The 22,380-nt window shown below is 40.3% G+C and overlaps 1 long non-coding RNA gene across 6 annotated transcripts; it reads left to right on the top strand.

The window, feature by feature from the left end:
• Positions 1-1,742: 1,742 nt before the first annotated feature.
• Positions 1,743-11,953, top strand: LOC117034264 (uncharacterized). Of its 6 annotated transcripts, none has more exons than XR_004425062.1 (4): positions 1,743-1,827; positions 5,329-5,474; positions 6,894-6,959; positions 11,615-11,953. It is a non-coding gene; the product is annotated as an uncharacterized LOC117034264 (long non-coding RNA). The 6 variants fall into 6 exon arrangements; XR_004425066.1 differs by having other exon boundaries at positions 1,805-1,827; positions 5,341-5,474; XR_004425061.1 differs by lacking the exon at positions 1,743-1,827 and adding an exon at positions 1,834-1,967.
• The last annotated feature ends 10,427 nt before the right edge of the window (positions 11,954-22,380 follow it).

Raw genomic sequence — 22,380 nt, 5'->3', positions numbered from 1 at the left:
TCTCTTCCAACTTTCCTCCTCTACTAAGTCCGGGTGCAGCGGCGGTTCCGAGGCACCGCGGGCCCTGGCGGATCTGGCCGCTCCGAAGCACAAAGGGAACGAGGCGGAGAAGGCGCGCCAGCGAACGCTCTGCTCTCTCTCGCCATAGTAAATCGCGGAGTTCGAGGATTTCTCGTTCGCCAGGCTGGACTCAGAAGCGGGTAGCCGCCCTCCCTCCCCTGGCTTCTTCCCCAAGCCAGGGGGCCCAAGAGCGAATTGCAGACGCGTAATGAAGGTCCCTGGGAGAGCCCGATGAGTGCCCTCGTCCGGGGAGCAGGGAATCCGGGATGCCTGTCCCTCTCCGCCAGCAGCAGTAGCAGCAGCAGGTGGGCGAGAGACAGGCCTTGGACATCTGCACGCATCGGACCCGGCCTTCCTTTCACCAACTCCCTGCCAGACGGCAAGGGAGAAGACACTGGGGGCCCGGGACATGTGGAGATAGCCTTTCTCTAGAGGGGAGGTAGTGGGCAAGAGCTGCAAGATGGAATAGTTCTCGGGACCCCACTCCCCTCTACCGCCACCCCCTCCCTATGCCTAGCCGCTTCGTTCTCCGCGCTTTTCATCCCCAGCTTGTCCCGCCAGGCCGATGGTGCTTGTGGAGGGTGCGGATCCCTTTCCTCTTCGCACGCGCTCTCGCACCCGCCCATGCTCCACTGTAAACACTGCGCAGAGCAGTGCCCAGCCCAACCACTGTTTGTTCAGAGAGGCGCTGGCAAGGCAAACACACACAACTGAGTCACAGGCAGAGAGACCTTGCCCACGACGGCCACACAGGACAAAACAGACCCTCTGCCTGTCCACCCCGCGCCGCCACAAGCCACAGACGCTCTCGATCTAGGGGACAGACAGGGGCGCTGGTGAACCAGCACAGGGGCCGGCACAATGTTGGGCACTTCGCTGGAGCTCAGTATATCAGGGACTTTGTAGTCTTTTACATTGGGATCACACGCAAGTCGAAGCACTACTATACAGAAAGTGCCCCGCAAAGGCTTTGACAGGCGAGGTACACTTATTTCTTAAGCTCGGGTCCCCGCACACCAACCCATTCAACACACTCCTACACGCACGGCGGCGCGACTTCGCGCACGCGCGCTGACTCCTCCCCGCCGTCGGCTCTCAGGCTCCGCCCCTCCAGCGGATATACTCCAAACCCTTTCGGTCCTCGCGGCGCTTTCCCTCCCTGCCTTCACCTCTAATTGGACGCGGGCCTGCATTGACTCCGCCCCCCGAGGACGTGAGCAGGCTTCCCTTCGAGTCACGGCGCCGAGGGGGTGGGGCCGGGCGGGGCGTCGGAGCACTATTGTCATGGAGACGGGAAGCCGGTGGCCTCGGTGGCGGGCACAGCCGGGCCGAGGTGGCTGCGAATCTGCGGAGACTGAGGCGAAGCTGAGTGGCCCGGACGGCTGGAGGAGGAAGGAGCGCGGAGCCGGCCAGCGGCGGCCTCTCAGGCAGCCGAGAGGTGGTGTCTTCCCGGGAGCCGTCTAGGCCTGAGTGGGCTCGGGGAGCGCCCGGGAGCGTCTCCCCCTTCCTCCCTCTCCCCCCGCCCCGCCGCTCCATTCTCTCCCGCCTCTCCCTTCCTCCCTCTCCCCCCGCCCCCCCGCTCCATTCTCTCCCGCCTCTCGCGGTCGCTCCGCTCCTCAGAGACCGCCCCCGGCTCCGCCCGCCGCCGCCGCCGCCGCAGCCCCTCGCGGTAACGGTCGGTAGCGGCCCGCGCGCGCCGCCCGCCGGGAGCTCGCGCCGGCCACGAGGGAGCGTCCGCGGCCCGCGCGCCCGCGCCGCGAATGAGCGGTGAGCCCCGGGTTCCCCATCCCGCCGGGTGTCCGCCCCGTCGCAGCCGGGCTTCCCGCCCCTCGAGCCACGTTCACGTTCCCTGGTGAACCCGCTGGACGCGGCAGTGCGCCGCCGGTCGCCGGGTGGACTCGGGCCGCGTAAGTGTTGAGCGGGCCTCTCCGGGCGTCACGGTCCCCGGGCGGGCGCGCGTGGGTGAGTACCCCCTGCCTACGCGCGGCGGCTTCACCCTCTCGGCCCTCGTCCAGGATGCGGATTTCTGAAACGGAACCACGGAGGTTTGTCCCACCGAGAATCCGAGTCTGTCACACAGACATCCTCATTACATCATCCTGCCACTCCGGGCTGCTGGCTCTGCCCCCCGCCGGTCCCCCCACCCCCTTTTCTTTTACTGTCTTCTGTTTGGTGTCAAGGACTGGGGAGAATCCTGAAAGATATTGAAGCATTTAGAATTTATGGTTCTGTTGCCGTGGTTGTCACCTCCGCTCTACGTCAAATTTAAGACTCATTTCTTAAAGGATGTCTCTATTTTCTGCTTTATTTGCACATTGATGGCTCTGCTGCGTGGCTGGCCACAGCCGCCCGGCGTCTGCGATAGACGCGTGTTAATACGTGAAAGGGAAGAGCTGATCTTTAGCAGGCAGACGGGACTCAGATAGCGTCTGCAGGGTTCCCTCCGTTTTCCTGCAAAAGCTTTCCCGTTTTTGCTGGTAAACACGGGGTTTTACCTTTTTCTTTCTTTCTTTTTTTTTTTTTTTTTTGAAATCTCGTGGTCGTGGCGATAGGTTCTTCTCTCCCTCCTTGCCCCCCTTTATTCATCAGCTATCCCGTTTGGGAACCTGCCTACTTGTTAGTAGTGGTTTCACTGGGCTCTTGTCACGGAAGCTTTCTCCCCCAGGAGAGGTGAGAGCTCCCTCCCTCTTATTTCAGGTGACCGTTTCGGGGGATGGAGCCTACTATTGCATTTGTATCTTTCTGAACATTTTAACTTCAACTAGGGGGAATAGCTCTGCCCTGATGGTGTTTACCGTCGGATTTCAAAAATTGTAATTTTAGACGTTATTAAGGATTTATGGGTTTGTCATGTCTGCACGGATCCAGTTCTGCATAACTCTTAAAATGTAAAGCTTTAAAGTAAGATCCACGGTTGTATTGCTAAGACGTGGCCCTAGAGCTTGCTCTTCGAGTTTTGGCTGTACAGTTGCTATTGTTGAAATCAAGTGCAAAAGAGGTTATTCCTGTTTATTTAGTGTAATAACTGTTTACAGTTAAAACTTTAAAAGACTCATAAAAGTAGGTCTGCTGTATTTTAAAGATCTCATAATTTTTGTGGGAGAGACACAACAGCCACACCAGGAAAGGCAACAGATTGCTTCTGTCATATCGCTTTGCTGTTTTGGAGTGTACTTAAAGGATTATGATTGATAAGGCTGTCTTACCGGAGAATGTTGACACAGGTGTGCATCTGTTATCTTAATTAAGATCCTGAGAAAATGTTGTCTATAAAATGGTGACATAAGAAGGGCAGCATATTTTTGTACAGTTTTGCTTTGGGAGAATTTAATTGCACTTGAAACCTGTCTTTGAGCTTCCAGATTTTGTGAGCACTTTGGCAACAGAAGTTGTAGAGAGAAATGATAGTTTAATGTTAAGTGTTCTGGCATGTCCTAATACTACTTGTGGCGTTTTGGCAATGCCTTTGTCGGCTTTCTTTGTGCTCTATCTTTGTGGAATAATGGTTACTAATTTAAAAAGAAAAGCATTAACAGAGCAGTACATTAAGCAAACGTTTATTAGTGTTCAGAATAAATCTATAGAGGAAGGGATGCTTTTTATGCAGAAACAGAAATATAATAAAAAGGTAAATATGTGAGGAATTTATGCCACTTCATTTTTTTGGAGAACAGTTCCCTAGAATGTTTTAATGATCTAAAGCAATTTTTTCCATATCATCAGGTACTTAGCTTCATTGCTAATGGAATGCCTTGGTTTTATTTCCAGAAATAGGCAAAAAACTCTTTTATTTCTTCCAAAATGTTGTTCTGTAAATTGGAATTGATGAGCAAAGGAAGATAGTGCATTTAGCTCCTTATTAACTTAAGGATAAGGATGGTAACCTGGGTGATCACTAACTTAATACTGCTGTCTGTCCTTGACTTCACATCTCTGAATGCAAAAACAAAAGCAAGAGGGATGCTGTTGATCATATTACCCTTGGCTTCCCCAGCACCTAAAACCCTTTAACATCAGTATTGCATTAGGATCCCCACCCCCCCTTTGTAGATCCTGATTTCCTGGAAGCCGCCTTTCCATCAGTGTGTATGTAAGATGTGTGAGTGTTTTTCTTTAATATTAAAACTCATTGTAGAAAGAGGAAATGAAAGTGGAGGAGGCCACAGGCATATGATCGGAGAAGCCAGGTGTAGAGTCACAGCTCATTTGTGACTCCAAGGTTAATTAGCTGGCTAGAATTACATGGTAAACTAAAATCAAAGAAAGACTTATTTAGATTTGTTTTCTGAAACTAAAACAAGAACATTAATTGTGAGATAAATGCTTTACTGATCCCCCAACTTCCCCATCAGAATTTTTTTTCTGGCTGCTAAGATCAGCATCCCCACGCTGTTATCCTTGTGTTATTTTCAAATCTGATGTGCTGTGTTAAATGACATAGCAGTACGAACTATTTACCTATCACCTGTTTTAATAAGTAACACAGATAATTATTAGTATATTTTAATATTACAGAAATCTTAGGAAAAATTCAAGCGTTCTTTAGTTGATAGCATGCAAGTAAATGAAATGTAATCCTGAGTGAATTATAGATTATGAAAACAATATCATATTCTGGAATGATGTTTTAACTCTGAAATAGCATAGCCTGTTTTGTGTGGTAATATCGCAATGTATTTGTTTATTTCCCTTCAATTTCAACAGTGAGTTGGCTTCTGTATTTTTAACTTCTTTTTGGTGTAATTGTTAGCTGTTTTATAGAGAATAATTGTTCTTTATAGAATAGCAGCTGAAGCACTCTAAGAAGATGTAAAATCTTGGAATTATTTTTTTCTTGTTCAGTAATGACTGGTTTGCTTTTACAGCACCACTCTGAAGTGTGATTCCTATGACTTATTTCTGCATAAGTCTTCAATATTTTTATAGCTAGAGTATACCTAAGCACCAATTTAGCTTGGCAAATTAACTTAGGTGCTTCAAAATTGAAAACCAGTATATTCTAATGTAGTTTAAGTTTAAGTCTTTATTAGTAAGGATGCACTTAACATTTGTTCAGGAGAAGGGAATATAATTTTCTCCGGCAGTTGTCATTTATGTAATCCGTTTTGCTAGCCTTTTCTCAGGCTAATGATATTCCACATCTTGATACAGCCTTTATTTGTTTTTTTTTGCCGTAATATGGAGTGATACCTTGGAGAAAATTAGATTAGATATTCATATCTAATATCCCAAAAGTATTTAACTGGTCTTCTGTGTTTCCTTAAACAGAATCATTTCCAGTTTCTGTGCAGGTGATAAGTATGGTGCTTCCATAATACATTTGGATGTTTTCAGCTAAGTTGACTTCTGAACTATGGGGTTCCTCCAAATATTGCCTGAACTTTGTCCTTGCACAGCCCCAGGCTCATCTGCAAGTGAGTGTCTGCACAGTATGCTTGTATGTGGAGTACACCCCAAATTGCATGTGCTGGTTTTACCAAAGTATTTATATCGGTAATAGGGACTAGGGACAGAATGTCACTTGAGGCTTTTGATTATTAACATTTTACTAATGCATTAAACAAAGGTTCGGTAAATAGAAAAATTTTTGATTCATGGAAATACACTGAATAATTTATTTTTAATGATATCATTGGTTAGTGAAATTTATAAACTCCATGCTTTTCATAAAACTTTTAACACTAAGGTTACGATATTTTTGTAAAAATAGAATGATTATTTGAAGGAAATAATCTGTTTATATCAAATTATAGGTTGGGTGTTTTTTTTTTTAATTTTATTATTTTCATTACCCATTCTGTTCAGAATAAATTTGGTGGGAGTATCAGCTCCAGTCATGAGTACCAAACTCTCTTAATGACAAAGAGTACACAATTGTATGTAAAACTTGTCATTTCTCATCAAAAGTGGGGCTCCTCAGTGCAAGCAGATGAGAAAGCTGTGAGAAAAAATTATTTTGCAGACTATCTGTGTTGTGTAGTGGGGAGAGCAAGGAACTGGATTTAATGATAGAGACCATTTTGTTAAGTAAAAAAAGATGGTTGTATGACCCAAAAAAAGCTAATTTTACAGGAGGCAGCTATAGTTAGTAGAGCCTGCAATAGAACAAATGTTTCTCTGTGAATACTTTCAAAGGTATTAAAATGATTTTTAACATAATATGAAGTAATATATAATTGTTCTTAAATAACACATTTGTGTTCCCCTATCACTGATTAGGTCTTATGGAGATGGGGTTTCATGTATGACCAAGAGCTGAAGCATTACAGCCAGTTAGAAAATACACAACATAAATAGAAAGAAAATACTAAGCAGTGAGCAGTCTGATTGCTCTTTGTTTGCCTTTAAACTTAATTTTTTTTTTGAACCATGTGTAAAGTAGTTCAATTTAAGAGATAAGAGGTTTGGGGTTTTTTTCCTCTTAAGGATAAATATAGGAAAAAATCTAAACATATATGTGAATTAGTTGAGGTTTTTATCTGTTGTCAACCAAAATTTATTAAGATTCATATGTTATATATATTAATAGTATTCAAATGTATTAAAACTCACACTTCTTTTATATAAAATAGGTGTGTGTGTGGTGAGGGGGGAGGTTCCCCACTCTTAAAAATCTGAAGAAAACACGTCCTTTCAGCAGTAATAGGTTATGGTTGATTAATTGAGAAGGTTGTGTTAAATGTTCTCTGGTGGAAATAGCTAGACTATGCTCTTTGAGAAATGTATCATTCAGGAATAAAATCAATCGAAGTATTGGTAATTAAATTGTAATTCCATGAAGGAAGGAAGTGGTAGGAAAGATGAAGCTAACTATTGCTGTTTTTCTTTTTAAGAATCTACAGTTCATAATGGAGCTACTGTGCTGGCTATTGGAAGGAGGAGATTCTGAAGATAGGGAGGTAATATTATCTCTTTTAAAAGAATACTTTCCTCTGTAATCCTAAGCCTTTATTACATATAAGAACTTTATCTAGTAGACAGCCATTTCTTTACATTTGAGATATGAAAATGATCTGATTTTCCTGTGCTGAGTTTTTGAGCTGCTTCTCCCAGAGCTATGGGTTGTGTTGGGAGAGCTGAGAAATCTCATCTAGGCATACTCAGCACCCTTAAAATAGCGTCTTTCTGAGAATTGGATCTGTGATGGTGGCCTGTACAGTTGTAGTAGATGTCATTTTAGTTGGTAGCTGATGTGTATGCAGTTAGCAGGTTGTTGGGCTGTCCTCATTTACCTCCCCGCCTTTGTTGCCTTCTCTGGGGGAATGCTGTCTTCTGCAGGGCGGTTTATTGCCAGCCACAACCAAACTGTGAGTGGGAGACTTGGGGCTTGACAACTGGCTCCAGAGCTCTACCAAGGAGTTAGCTGGGCCCAGCCTCAGCTGCCATAGTGCACCGCGGGCCAGGAGCTTACACACACACACACACACACACGCACACGCACGCACGCACACGCACACAAACACACACGAGTGCTTTTTCTAGTTCACAGCTTTAAGTCCCTTTCCATTTTTCGTGTAATCCTTGGCTACGGGTAATTCTGTCCTTTTGCTCTCGTTAGGTTGGCTTGCTGCTTGCTTTTGCAGCTGTTGCAGGGACTCAAATGGAATGGTCGAGGACTTTGTATTATTCTGCATGATATATTTGATAATTTATTTGTGTGCTGTTTCATTTTCAAAAACCCAACGTTGATGTTAAAGAATGAACCTAAGATTCTTAAAGAACGGAAATTATGTTCAATTTGTATCAATAAAAAAGCTTCTATGTCTCAAGCTATGTTGCCACATTGAATATGCAGGTTACATTGAAAACATAAAACCCTTTTATAAAAGACTAGTTACTACAGCTAAGACTGTTTATACAGGCTTAAGTTGTGTAATGGTGTTTATATCTTTTTTTTTCCTTTTTTAAAAAAATACACTTTTCTAGTCATCAAAAATACCTACTCCCTGAACTACATCTATGGAGGGATATTAGTAGAACAATAAAGGGCTTCATGGTGTCTAATTATATAATGAGGAAATTGGTAAGCATTGTGGTAACGAAAATCAGTTTCTTCTATTAAGGAAGCTAGTATACATTTAAAAACAAAACCTTCAGGAAAAGAGTCTTAAATCTTTAAATCAAATGACATTTTTGATTAACACAACAGGAAGGGGAAATATACCAATCTCAGATTCTTTTATTCATGCCTAGGTAGAGCTTGTAAGCAGCTAAGGAAGCCATTAACATGTAGCCTAGAAAAAATGGTGATATCAAAGTGATTACTTGGAAAGCAGTTTACATTTGCAAAACAATTCGATATTATGACCTTGACGAACTTTTACACTTTATATACTTGGGTTATTACTCCAGCTTTGAAAATAGCGGTCTATGGTATAGCTTGTTTAGGGAATGCAAGGGTATTTTTGAGTTGACTTAGTAGATCTTGCTGGTCATCTTAAAATATGCTACAATATTATAAAGTTGAAATGTAATATGTATTAATAGAAGGAAAATATAAAATTTAATATCTTGGCAACTGAGACCTTTAGACCTACTTTAAAAGTATGATCTCGACATCTATGGCACTATTTTTTGTCTTTGTTATATAGATAGAATTATGGATATTCTACAATCCAAACGTCTAATTCATTAACTCCAAATTTGATTCTCTGTATTCAAAATGGACATGCTTTAGAAAGTAAAATTTTGAGTCATGGGCTAATTTATTAAGCATTAGTACATAGGAAAGCAGCCTTGATTAATTTAGAACTCTGAAAGGGGGCAGGTAAAACTGTTTTCAGCTGAAATTTCCTAATACAGCAACCATTTAAATTAAATGTTTGTTAACATAATAGTGATGGCATTTTCTCCTCCTCCTCCTTGTGGTTTTGTCCAACTAGATGTTACAGTGGCAGTTGCACTGACTGTTAAGTGTTTAAATGATGACACCATTATGTGAAGTGATTTTGAAATGAGAGATTCCAGCCAAGAATTACATCTGCTCCCATCTCCTTCAAATCATACTCTCTGGCAGTACAGATTATGATTGATTTGTTTGTGACAGATTGCAGGAAACAGTCATTGATTTTTCAATATTTTACCTTAAAATTATTTACAGTTGTAACCATGGGGAGGTATTTCCATGGGCTGTCAGCCCCTGAAAGACTAGGATAATATTCCCTGCTCTCTGACAAGACAAATTACCTGTAATGAGTGCAGTAGCTGAAGGGTATACTTTTATTTTAAAATATGTCAATAACCCCAGTGACTAAACGAATATTGATTTAGCATAATGAAGCCTGAGTAATGTGAAAATGAGCTTTTTCAAGGAGCATGGTAAAGACTTTCTTTTTAGCTGGTTCTAAGAAGCTTTTCATTCTTTTCAACCAGCTAGTGGAGATAAGGAGTTTTATATGCAAACCATTAGGAATGATAACCAGGGTCCAAATATTTTGCCCTTGTTTTTACTGATTCTTTTTCAAATCTTATTTGGAGTCTTTTAGCCACAGAATAGCTACAGATTTGCTTGATCTTATCGTTACCCAACTTAATATTTTTACAATTTCAACATATTTTGTATTACAATCTCCGATAATGAATATTAAAATATAACTATATATACAATCATTTGTAGATGACATAATAATTATCTGAAGACATTTCAAATGGGTTATTGTAGTATTTAATGTGCCGTATTTTATGGTAGAATAATTCCCAGTCCCTGGACATCAGATTGCTTTCAGTGGGAATGAAGATTAATTTACTTAAGTCCTGATATTGTAGGCATCGTGAAACATAGCATGTTTTCATTTTTGTCAGACTTCTACCCCTTTTTTAAATGTAATTCTAACCTTTTTATGGATTAAGATCTCAGTACATAAGGTCCTTCAAACAAGAATGATAGCAGAGATGTATATCGCTTTATTTTATAGTCCATCAAGGAGCCTGAAGATTTTATGACTGAATAAGTATCTCCATAGCTAACTTGGTAAGGAGAAAATAGGGTAAACAATGCCAGTAATAAATAGCCGAAAAGTCAGTATTTGAACAAGATGTCAAACTGATACTTCATGGGAACCTAACATTTTATGATAACTAATAGTAATAAAGTCTTATTAAAAGCAATAGGTAAAGTCCCTTTAGAAATTAAAAATGAATTATGATTTAAAGAAAATTCAGATGGCTTTTTGTGCTAGTTCTTTTGTAGCATGGCATTGGAAATGTTGCAATAAAATGAAAAATACAGACATATCTTCTAATGGAAAAAAGGATAGACTCTAGAACAAAAAAATTATTTTATTTTTTTCCCAGGTATTTGCCCAAGGGTGGGACACAGATGATCTGTCATTCGTCTTAGTTGCGTCTTGCAATAAACTAGATGTTATATAAAATACTGGTCCCATGGTTTCAAGTGGTGTAAGATTTCATTTCTCCATCACCGCTCCCTCAAATTCTTTCCCTTGCTCTATTAAAATGACCCTTGAAAATAGAAATATGAGGGATGTACCATCATCATATATAAAACTGATAATCCAAATTCTTCAACGATTAATTTGGTTTATAGTTTTTTAAGTTGATGTAGTATCCACAGAACATAGGTATCTATGGATAAGGCATAACGATAGTTATACCTTCCAGAAAAAAATGGGTATAGATTATTTAATAGTTATTTTTTTGTAGTTTTTTCAGACAAATCTACACTAAGGAAAACATCTATATTGTTTAGTTTATTTTGGAGTAAAATAATAAATGTATTATAGTCACTACCTTTGATCTCATTCTTTAGTTTGAACATGTGTGTTCATTTTACAGTACATGTGTAGAACTGTTTACGTGAATTAAATTTAATAAATATGTAGATAAAGTAAAGTTTTTTTGGGAAAATTATTCTGTTTTGGATATTATGCCTTTCTCCGTTTCTCTTCTCCCCTTAAAAAAAAAATAACTTGTCCTTGTTTTTCTTCAGGGAATAACTATATAAAGTGTTTTTAAATCATGCAATTCATTATCTTGGGTTGGTTAAAACATTTAGTTTTTGAAAAGGAGAAAATACCGAGTTTGAAAAATCTTTCACGTATTTTTATCTATTAAGATAAACAGTTTACTTTGTCACAGTACATACCAATCTACTTAGTTAATTTTTTTCCAGAATTCATTTTACTGTGTTTGATCTGACCTATGATAATTTAATATAGGAACAAATTAGCATATAATTCTATTTTCCATGTCACCTCAAGCAGTTGTAGAATTGTACTGCCACTTTTGGGGGACAATTTGATAGTTTATGTGACTGTAGCATTAAGTGTTTGCATATGTTCAGTGCATCCTGGCTCATGTGTTGTCGAATGTTTTAAAGTAAGCAGTTAGAGGAAATACCCCTGGTACTTAGTTATTAAAATGTCTCCTAAAGGTAGCATTTTTAATTAGTGTACATAATTGATTAATGATTTGTCTTCTCCCAAGCATAAAGCAGCAGGGCAAAGTTAAGTGCAGTTGGTGAAGTGTAAGATAATAGGGATTGATGGTGACAGTGATCATGACAACTAAATGTTTTTTTGTTTGTTTCTTTTAGATTCAGCTGTCGGTCTTCGAAATTTCCTGAGGTCTGTTCAATCTAGATGCAAAAGACATGGAAAAATCAAGTGCTCAAGTGGTTTAAATGTTTTGGATGTTCCTATTTATAGACTACAGTATTTTTCCCATTAAAATCCCAAGTTGTCATTCAGAAGAAGGTTATGTGCTTCTTGATCACCAATTTTATTTGAAATGCTAGTATTGTAGAGTATCACTAAACATTTGTTGTTTTAATCAAAGTATAAGAAAAATCAATTTCAGAAGTGGACTTTTCCCCCCTAAAATGTCTTTATTTTGGGTTGAATGCATGTTTATACCTGAAAAAGAGGTCTCAAAAGAAAAAAAAAATCCCTTTCTCCATCATAGCAATCTTTTGGCAATCCAGTATCATTAGAGTAGGTTTAAAATCACTTTCTTCTGTGACCCTATTATGTTTGGGGGAGAAAAAGGACTTGAAACATATCCGTGTCTATATTTTAATTCTCTATATTAGTCCCTCTGGAATAGAACATTTTCTCCTTAACAAATCTATTAGCTCAGCTCGCATACAAGAAACAGTCGCCTTGACTGGCAGAGCGTCTGCTATGTGTTTGAACATTTGATTTATGTAAAGAAGGTTGATATCCAGTTTTCACAGAGTTCTTACATTAGAGTAGACTCAGTAATGAGGACTTGCCTCCCCATTGTGAAATTCCTTGTTGTGACCTCTGTGGTGACTGCAGGATAACGGAAGGATTCGTCTTCCTCTGTGGCAGGCAGGCCTCCCGCCTCTGCGGTGTGAACACTGTGAAGGGGTATGTCTCACCAGAGAGAGCCCTCAGCTAGGGAACTGGGGAAATTCGCAGAGGAAACTGCTCTGAGTTACAGTGTTGGGAGTAACCCAGTTTCTACTTCATCCACTTCTGTAGTTTTGACCAAGGATCAAAGTGCTATGATGAATTCTTAAGCTCAGATCTCAGTAGGGCAAAGTCAGTTTATCAGGCTAGAGTATTTCTTTTTTTATTATTCTAATTAAACTATATTTTGAGATAATTATAGACTTCCCATGCAGTTGTGCTAAATCATGGAGATTCCTTGTACCCGTTACGCAGTTTCCCCAATAGTAACACCTTCCAGTGTCTAGTACGGTCACAGCCTGGGTGTTGACATTGACACCGTCAGATTCCTCAGGTTGCCCTTTTATATCTATACTCACTGCTTTCCTAACCCACCCCCTTAACCCTAACAACTACTAATCTGTTCTCCATTGCTATAATTTTGTCTTTTCAAGAATGTTACCTAAATGGAATCATGTACTATGTAACCTTTTGGGACTGGCTTTTCTCACTCAGCATAATTTTCTGGAGATTCAACTTGCATATATCAATAATTTGTTCTTTTTTATTGTTGGGTAGTGGTCCCTGGTATGATTGGCCCATGGTTTGTTTAACCATTCACCAGCTGGGACAGGGCATTGTTTCTAGCTTTTGACTATTACAAATAAAACTGCTATAAACATTCGTTTACAGTTTTTTTGTGTGAACGTTAAGTTTTCATTTTCCTGGGATAAATGTCTAGGAGTGCAATTGTGGTTCATATGATAATTATACAGAGTATTTCTTTTTAAGACTAGAAGTGATTTTGTGTGTGGATGGGAAGACGAGGAGGACATCTCCATTTTTGTGGTGTTTTTGCTTTAACTGGATTTGTTTAGGATTTTAAAACATGCAGACTATCGTAAATAACTTGTACCCGGATGTCAAAAAAAATTTTCCACAACCTAGATTTTTTTATTTCTGGAGAAATACTTTTTAAAAATTTTTAAAGAACTATCTTGTGAGAGAGAAACAATTTCCTGTGTAAAGGAATAAAGGTAGACATACTGTAGAAAAAATGTAGCAAAGCTGAGAGGTTACTTGAAGAAATTTAGGGGGAGTTTTCCAGGTGTTAATGGAGACTTGACATTCCAGGATATATTGTAACAATTTCTGAATTGATAGACTCTTTAGCTTTTGTTGCTGTCATCTTCCCTGCAACTTTTATTTATAGAATTAATTCATTATCTTTACAATTTGTATTCAGTGGTATTGCATTTAATGCTCATTTAATTCAACTAGATGCACTTAGTAGGAAAAAGAAAAAATTTTATTTAAGTATTTATCTTAGTACATGGCCCCTAAAAATGCAACTGCTTTATAGGATGTTTAATGGAAGAAACAGCTGTGTTCCAAACCTTGATGGAAATAATACTGTTTTATAATTACTGAGACATAGTGAGGTATGTACAAAATTGTGTGTGCTATTTTTGAGGGGAGACCCACTAAAAGGATATTCAAGGATAATTTTTACTCGGATTTTCCACCATATATGTTAACTTTAAAACTCTGATGGAAGATACAGCTTCATTTTTTTTTTTTAAAGAAACATTGGATGTGGTTAACTGATTACAATAATCCTAATAACAGTCAATATTATAAATCTTTAATTTTTTGAGTGAAGCACTAGGCTCAGGGGACCCATCTTTCAATGCTTCTAAATATAGTTTCATCATTTTGGTCATGACCATAGTGATATAAATGATGTAAGATAACACAAAATCCTTGCCCTTAAAAATGACCTGGATAAAAGTATGTATACATGGAATCTTTATACACCAGTAGGCATTTATCATTAAGCAGCTATTGAAGCACCCCATTATCTAGCACTTCTAGGCCCTGGGAACAGTAAAGAAGAGCCATCCAGCTACTGTTCACTTAGCGTGATTGTCACCGCGCTTAGCTTGGGCAGTGGGGACGGGGAAAGTAAAAAGGAACTGAGACAGAGACCAACGTGGTTATGCATTACTAGAAATCAAGAACCTTCCGGATTCAGGAGAGAGACTAGCAATGCTGAAACTGCTGGAGCAGACCTCACAGAAAATAGGCTGGAATTTTGAAGAAGCATACGAATATTCAGAGGATGCCAAAAAATTTGTATACACATTGTAAGATAACATCCCTTAACATGTGTATACATTTTTTTGGCACCCCTGGTCTATATGTGATATGGAGAAGGAGGACATCAGATAGGAAGAGGGAGGGAAATGAGCTAAGGTGTGGTTTGTCGGAAGTGGGGTGGAATCTGGTCTGGCTAGAATTTCCTGGGGCATCAAAGGGGCTATATCACAGCCCCAAAGTATATGTAACAGCTTCCTATGTTTTAGGAACTCACCAGAAATGAGGCTTGCTTTTTAAACAGAGTAATATTTGAATTTAAATAATGTGGGTTTCAGTGAAAAAAACTCGGGCTTGGAAGTATCTTTTAGTTCATGAGGCTCAATCTGTTTGTATATAGGTGTGTGGGTGTGTATGTGTAAAATAAAATATAATTTCCCTCCTATGTTTTATAAGGAATAGAATATTTTATAAAACTTGTCTGTTGTCTTAAATGCATTATCTATAACACTATAATACTTTTCAAAGTTTTAGTTTATTTTAGGCTTAAAATAGCAAAAGAATTTAAGTTTATTTGGAAAAACTCCAAAATTAAAACAGCAAGATCACATGTAGATAAAAAGTTACAGAAAGAGTACATTTGTAAGATTATATATAGAGCTGATTACTTTACTAAGAAACTATTTTGAGCACCCTAAGAAAATACAAGTATTTCTGTGCATTATTTTTCTTATTCAAAATACCTTTCAAACTCAATGCATAAAAATACCTTATTTTTCAAGGTAGTAAGAGAGCTAAGAGCCTTTTCTAAATATGCATCTAATTTTAGGTGGCTAAAATAGGAAAGCTGTAATATGACTGAGGCCCCTTTAACTGGGGAACTTGGGAAAATGAAGAGACATAGGGTCTGTTAGAGTTGCTTTAAATTTCTATAAATCATAGGTTTGACCAAAGCAGTTATAAAAGACATTAAAATTAAGATATTCAGGATTTTATATGTAATAATATTGATTCCGATATCCCCAACTATATGGCATTGCCAATATTGGAGGCGGAAAAGAATCATGTTTTGCAAAAGGGCTACATTAGGTCAGCGACTTCAAAGTTCTGAGTATATATATAATGACCAACCGTTGTGGAATCATCTTGTAATACTGTTTATCTAGCAGTTAAAAAAATAAAAGAAAAAGAAAACGGGTGCAATTTTAGACAGTTTAAAAAAAAATTTTTTTACAAATACTGCAAATCATAGGTTGGTTACCACTAGACTTCCTGACTCTGCTGTGATTGCTGTATTCTCTGTATATTCTTTTAAAATACCAGGCACTTTATAATTTTGTCTATAATTGTTTATATATATTTTCTCCACAAAATGTTTTTAGAACAACTTACTGCTAAATTACCCTAACCCACTTGTCATCTTTCAACTTTATGTATGAATATACTCAAGTGTCAGTTGCAAGACATTAGCAGACTACTTTATTTTTTTCCAGGAGCCTTCTTATTCAAAATACCTTTCAAACTCAATGGTAAAAATAGCAGGCCACTGCCACTTGCAGGCTTTTGAAGCTGGAGAAAGCTTGTTTTTCATATGAAGAAGCCGAGTCCCAGGAAGATGAAATGACTTGCTAGTAAGTGATAATGAGGATCTTTGACTCCAAAGCAAATACTGCCAACGTGACGATGCACGTCTCCAATTCTGAACATTCAGCTTACAGATACTTGTATCACAACCCTGTTCTTGGTAATATTTTATTCTATATATGGTAGAAATAAATGTCTGCTGTCATCTGTACATGTCATATAAACGTTTTGGCACTGAATATGGGGACAAGTAGCAAGTGAAAGTGTGCTCATCTCAGAATTGGATTTTAACCACTAGAATTCATGACCATTTATGCATACCTACTGTGTTTTAACATTGTGATAAATCCAGGGAATCACATATGAATACAACATGTTCCCTGAATTCAAGAAAGTGGGCACTGGGCTCAGGCCTGGAGAGAAAATGGTGAACAGCATGCGGCGTTTGCCCTTGTGGAGCTTGGAGCTAAGAACTACTGTGGAGAGAAAAGCGTACACAGACCATTTCAGCACAGCATGGTAAGAGGGAAAGGCCAGGTGTCGTGGGACCACATGGGACCACAGGGGCACCATCCCTAACCAAGCTTGACAGGGTGGACAAGATCAGGGAAGGCTTCCCGGAGGAGGGGGCATTGGGGTTGAGCCCTGAAGGAAGTGGGTTCCAGGCAGGGGAAGCAAAGACCAAAGACAAAGGAGAGCACAGTGCTTTGGGAGTCTGTGAGCAGTTTGAGAGTCACGGGAGAGGTGTGTGCAGAGATGGGAGAGAGACGAGAGTAAGCAGGGGCCAGGCTGTGGAGGGCATTTATGTGCCCGGCAGAGAAGTTTGCTCTTTGTTTTACATTCACCTGATCAAGTCTGTGTTTTAGAAATATCACTTTGGGTGGTGACATAGGAAGTGCATTGGAGACCAGCAAGATTGGACGGTGAGAGACGAGTACGGTGATTTTTGCTAGTAGTTGTCCAGGTGAGAGGGAATAGTTGCTTGAGCTAAAAGAGTGGCCAGAGAAAGGAGAGATGTCAGTGGATTGATGGGAGATACTAAGATGCTGGAAATAAAAGGACTTGGTGACTGGTTACATGTGAGGATAAAGAAAAAGCATGTCAACGAGTGTCCAGACAGTTTCAACAGTCAGAGGCGGTGCTGGTGTTTTGAGACAGGGAGCTGAGGGAAAGCAGGTCTAGTGGGGAGAAAAAGATACACTGTGGGTGGGCAAGCGTTTGGTTTTGAGGTGCCAGTAGAATATCCAAGGAGTCTGGAACTTGCAATCTAGTAGCAGGCAGGGAGCACAATCTATTCTTTTATAGTGGTGTACATTTTTTTTCTCTTAAAGGGCCAATTTCTCAGAAACGTTTTCTTCATTATTGCATTTTTTTTGTTAGTTGTGTAATATAGCTGCAATGGTCCGGTGAAAAACAAGTCTGAGATGAATTGTTCATTATTATTGAGCAACGTTTGTTTTGAAAAAAGATGGGGTTCAAAAGCATGTAAAGTAAGAAAAGCGGTGTTCCTAGTTATAGTTAGCCACTAAACAGTTCAATGAATTAAGTGTACTACATTTCAGGCGTGCATAGAAATTTAAAGAGAGCGAGGGGCAAAACATTTCCAGGAAAAACACTGGAGAATACTTTTGTTTTTAGAAACTTGATGAGGTTGGATTACACGTATGCTTAAGTAATTAGTACGTAATGGTATCTGGGTCTTATTACCGCCAACATTCATTCCACAAGTGCTTACTCAGCACCTACTAGATACTGGGTACCGGACGGCGCTGGCCATAGAGTGGGCGCCACAGTTCCCATGAGAATGGTCCTTCCCTCGCAGAGTTTGTATCTAGCTGACAGATTAGAAATCCTGAAGGTAGCTAGCACTTTATGATATTCCTATCAGTGTCTGCTTAATATACTTGACATACAGAGGTCAGGCAATTCAGTTCGTGAACTCATCCTCGAAAAAGTGCTACATCCCTCATTGCTGAATATCACTACAGTCACCTTCGAAGTACTCCCCTTGGGAAGCTAAGCACCGATGCCAGCTCCGCGTCCACCCTTCAAAGCAATTTTGGAGCTCTTTTTCTGGAGTGACCGTCAGAGCTGTCGTCATATTATCATTGATGTCCTGAATGTCATCAAAATGTCTTCCTTTCAGTATTTCCTTTATCTTAATTTAAGGTAAAGAAAGAAGTCATTGGGGGCCAGCTCAGGTGATTAGGGAGGGTGTTCCAATACAGTTATTTGTTTACTGGCTAAAATCTCCCTCACAGACAGTGCCTGTGAGCTGGTGCATTGTCGTGATGCAAGAGCCATGAATTGTTGGCGAAAAGTTCAGGTCATCTAACTTTTTCACGCAGCCTTTTCAGCACTTCCAAATAGCAAGCTTGGTTAACTGTTTGTCCAGTTGGTACAAATTCATAATGAATAATCCCTCTGATATAAAAAAGGTTAGCAACACTTGCAACAAATTGGTGAACTTAATTGTCAGACTTCATGTGTGTGTGTATGTGTGTGTGTGCGTGTGTGTGTAGCGGGGATGCCAAAAAAATATACACATGACTTGTGCTCATCTTTTGTTATCTATTTATATTTTTACAATTTTAATAAGGTATTTTCCATTCTTAAAATGTGTATACATTTTGTTGGCACCCTTTATGTGTGTGTGTGATAAAATACGTTGTTTCTATTATTTTGAATAAACTTTTATCTGTGAGGTCAATTAAGAAAAATAAAGTTTTTTACCTTCACTTACTCCTTTTCCTGTGTTGAACCTTTATGTAGATCTGAATTTCTGAACTATATGATTTGTCTTCTCTCTAAAGAACTTGTTTTAACATCTCTTACAAGACCAGTCTACTGTCAACAAATTCTCTCAATTTTTGTTTTTCTAAGAAAGTCTATTTCTTCTTTACTTTTGAAGGATAATTTTTTAGGGTACAGAACTCTAGATTGGTGAGGGTTTTTTTATTTCCTCTCTAAGTATTTCACTCCATTCTCCTCTGCTTACATGATTCTGAAAAATCAGATGTAATTCTTGTCTTTGTTCCTCTGTAGGTAAAGCATTTTTTTCCTCTGTTTCTTTCAGGACTTTATCTTTGCTTTTCTGCAATTTAAATGTGATATGCCTATGTGTAGGGTTCCCCACCACCACCCTTGGCATTTATCCAGCTTGTTCTGTTTCCTGGATCTGTGGTTTGGTTATCTGACATTAATTTGGGGAAATCTCAGTCATTATTGCTTCAAATATTTCTTCTATGTTCCTTTCTTCTACTTCTGGTATTCTCATTATGCATATGTACATCTTTTGTAGTTATGTCACAGTTCTTGGATATTCTGTTTTTCTCAGTCTTCTTTCTCTTTTCAGTTTTAGAGATTTCTACTAAGATATCCTCAAACTCAAAGATTCTTTCTTCAACCATGTCCAGTCTACTAATAAGCCTATCAAAGGCATTCTTAATTTCTCTTACAGCATTTTTTATCTCTAGCATTTCTTTTTTGATTGTTTCTTAGAATTTCCATCTCTCTGCTTACATTATCTATTTGTTCTTACATCCTATCTGTTTTATCCCTTAGAGTTCTTATCATATTAATCATAGTTGTTTTAAATTCCTGGTCTGAGAATTCCAATATCCCTGTCATATCTGAGTCTGGTTCTGATGCTTGCTCTCTCTTCAAACTCTGTTTTTGCTATGCCTTTTAGTTTTTTGCTTTTGTTTTTGTTTTGCTTTGTAATTTTTTCTTGGTATTCAGATATGATGTACCGTGTAAATGGAACTGTTGTAAATAGGCCTTTAGCAATGTGGAGATAGGTCATGGTAGGTGGGGAAGCATCCATTAGCCCTGTGACTAGCTCTCAGCCTTTTAGGGAGCCTGTGCCTCTTGCCTGAACTTCAGAGATGCTTCTCAGTCACCCACCCCCCTTAGATGGGACAGGCTCCCATCTAAGAGAGAACCCCCTTAGAGAAGGCTGGCGTTGCATATTTCCCTTTCTCTATGTGGAAGGCCAAAGCCAACTGGAAGTGGGTGTTTCTTTTCCCCCACATCAGTTAGGCTCTGATAAAACCCCAGCAGATCAGGCTCTATTAAAATAGTTTCTCCTGAAAGTATGTCTTGTTAAGAAGAACAGAATGCTCTGGCACTTTTCAAAATGATTCCTTTTCCCCTCCCCCTGCGGGAACCTGGGAAGCTCGAGAAGGTTGTTCTCTGGTATTCACTGTGCGAAGCTGGTTGAACTGGAGAGAAAACTCACAAAAGTGTGGAGAACACCCTATGACTACATCCCCTGGAGATTTTGACTCTCTGAGCCTCCAGCAATTTATCAATTACAGTTTAGGTTTCTCCTGCCCTAGAATTGGTTCTGGCGGAGGTAAGTTGTGATTCTCTGTATTGACCTGGCTGGCTCTCCAATTTGAGGGAGTTTGCCCTGTGACCTCACTTCTCTTCGAGATCTAAGATTTGCTGATTTTTCAGTTTGCTTAGCTTTTTACTTGTTGTTAGGGTGGAGTGGTGACTTCCAAGCTCCTTACACGTCAGACCAGAAACTGGAAGTCCACAAACTTTTCTTATCAGCCCATGACAAGATAAATACCAAAAATAAGAGAAAGCATTTCGAAACTTGTATTAGCACTTTGACATTGCCGTGATACCCAGGCACACGATTTTATATTTTACAAGAATATTGATCCACAGACAACTGGAATTCAGGAATAAAACAAAACAGCAATTGGCCCTGCACGACAGATGGATGGAGAAGCATGGGACTAAGAGGCAGTCAAAAACATGCTGATTTGGGATGGGAGCTACACCGTTGTTGCAGTTGTCTGGAAGGTACCCTGAGCTCCCTGGGGACGAAGGTCAAACTGCCTGGAGTCACATGGAAGGAAGACTAAGGGTTTTCAGAGTCCATGCGGTGGGGAGGGTGCAGCGTCCTGTGAGTGAGCATAGACATCTCCCACCCTCTTCTACCTCACCCTTGCCATCAGAATGATCTTCCTAAAATGGAGCTCTGATCAGGTGACAACTTTGCTTAAATCCTTTAGAGACGTGCGCCTGCCTAACACTTGTCAGCTTCTCAGCGTCGTTCACAAGGCCACTCACCACCTGACCGGAGAACTCCTCCAGCTTCGTTTTCTCCCACTGCCACCATGCACGCCTCTCTCACCGCAACTGGTTTTCCTACAATAGACCTCAGCATGCACGGCCAGCCCCACACCTGCACGTCTCCTGCCTCTTCTGTTGGGAAGGCCCTCCCTCCTCTCACGCTTTTCTGGTGAAATCCCACATGTCCTTTATCATCTTCTTCTTTGAGATTTTCCTGTACCTGAATTCAGTCATAGCTCTGATAATGTCACAGCCCTGTGTCCTCACTGCGCCTCTCACCACCGGAAAGGGCGTTGCGTCTTAGGCCACTGGTAGGAGTAATTACCAAGTAACACTGAAACTGGCATCTGGACGGCTCAGGGGTGGGGGAGAGGGAGGTTGGGTGGGGGGATGTAGCTTTGCAGAGTTGAGGCAGATTCCTGGGGTTCCCGTCCTTCCCAGAGAGAGACCCTCTAAAGCAGGGCGTGGCAAACTTTTTCTCCAAAGGGCCACCTAGTGAATATTTTAGGCTTTGTGGGCCAGACAATGTCTGTTGCAACTATTTTGTCACTGCAATGTAAAAGCAGCCATAGACAAGTGGGTGTGACTGGGTACCAATGACACTTTTATAAAAGTGTTCCAATAACATTTACAAAAACATTCTGCAGGCTGGATTTAGTGCATAGGGTGTAGTTTGCCAAACCCTGCTCAAAAGAGAGAGAATGTGCCCCTTCTTCTGCCTGGTCTCTAAATAGCCCTTCAGAGGCCTTGCTAAGTTTACCTTTAGAGTTTCTAAGTCCCTGGATTTTCTCCCTCTAAAATAGCATAAACACTGAGTAATTTGCCCCTACTTGCCAATCAGTTGCAGAGGCCCGAAACGTGGAGTGAAAGATGCATGGCACGCGCTGCACGTGGCGTAGGTGTTTGTAAAATTAATCCCTAAGCCAGGTCTTTATGAGATAGACCGGTGGGACGCTTACTGTGAAACTATGCGGGGACTAAAACTTTGCCCTAAAGCGAATTTGTAATGTCGGCAGTGTCGCCTGCGTTTTGGTGGGCTGTGTGAACTCTGGGTGTGGAGTGTGGAGTTAGGCTTTTCCTAAACTGGGGTAAGGCTGGGGACCTTACCAAGGATACCAGTGTCCATTGCCTGGTCTACTGTCTAGAATTCACAGCCCAGGGGGAAAATGGCAAAGGT

This window comes from Rhinolophus ferrumequinum, chromosome 15 (assembly GCF_004115265.2).
Source record: "Rhinolophus ferrumequinum isolate MPI-CBG mRhiFer1 chromosome 15, mRhiFer1_v1.p, whole genome shotgun sequence".
Lineage (NCBI taxonomy): Eukaryota > Metazoa > Chordata > Mammalia > Chiroptera > Rhinolophidae > Rhinolophus > Rhinolophus ferrumequinum.
Note: the sequence above shows the minus strand (reverse complement) of the source record. Positions and strands in the feature narration are given on the sequence as shown.